The following is a 1162-nucleotide window of genomic DNA, read 5'->3' as shown; positions in this document are numbered from 1 at the left end:
CCCCTAAATTAATGGCCACACCCCAGTTTTCAGACCTTTTCCTTTGTCTTTACGATATAGTTTTTTTTTTTAAAAAAATAATTATTTTTTATTATTACAATTTAATGAACTGTGTGGATTCTTTGTATTGCAAATTTGAAAGAATTGTAAAGGTTCTTAATTGGGGAACATAATTCTCTCTGGTTCTTGTAAATGAGAGAGCAGATTTGTCCTTTCATATTTTGGAAAACAAATAAGAGAAAAGGGGTACGGGAGGCTTGAAGCAGCAACGGAACTAGAACTTTGAGTAAGGGGGAGGAAATTTATTTTTGAGAGCTTACCTCATATATATATATATATATATATATATATATATATTATGGGTGTTTTAAATTTTTGGAGGCTCAAGCCTGTTGAGTTATCCTACAATATCGGTTGTGAAAGGGGCTGATGGTCAGTTTATAAATGTGCGAGAAAGCCTCATCTCTTAAGTTAACTTTTGGAGTTAAGATAGACTCAAAACCAACTAACACTGATATCAGAACCCGAGTTTACCAATAAGTCTCGGTCCAACAGTTTATGGGAGAAACGGGTTGTCGCTGCTCCAACTCAGGGTTCGATGTGTGAGGGAGAGATTGTTGGGATTATTTCACATCGGTTGTGAAAGGGGCTAGTGGTCACTTTATAAATGTAAGAGAAAACATCACTTCTTGAACTAGCTTTTAAGTTGAGAGAGGCCTAAGACCACCTAACAAAGTCCCCTAAGTTCCGCTCCGAAAAAAAACTTGTTTAATACATAGTAAAAAAGAGAGGAAGGATTTTAGCCATAAAATTTGTGGAGTGTGAAAGGTAAGTTTTTCTCTCTTAATTAGCCATTATATTCGTAAGCCATTTTACTACTATAACGAGGGGAAAAAAAATGAAGAAGCCTTTGTTACTACATTTCCTTTCACACTGCGCAAGGCGTTCGGATTTGTGCAATGTGAAATGAAATGTAATTTTATTGTTATATATTTGAGTTTTGTTTTTTTAATATTTTCAATTCTTTGTGCTATGTGAAAAGCCACGTTGATCATAAAATCAAAAAATAATTTGATTTGAGAGTAGACTTCAACTAGTAATTTGAGGGGCAAAAAAATGATTTGGGGTGGACGAAAAATGAAATATTAGGGATAGTAGTGGA

Source organism: Corylus avellana, chromosome ca2 (genome assembly GCF_901000735.1).
Source record: "Corylus avellana chromosome ca2, CavTom2PMs-1.0".
Lineage (NCBI taxonomy): Eukaryota > Viridiplantae > Streptophyta > Magnoliopsida > Fagales > Betulaceae > Corylus > Corylus avellana.
The sequence above is the reverse complement of the archived record's forward strand: the minus strand, read 5'-3'. Positions refer to the sequence as shown.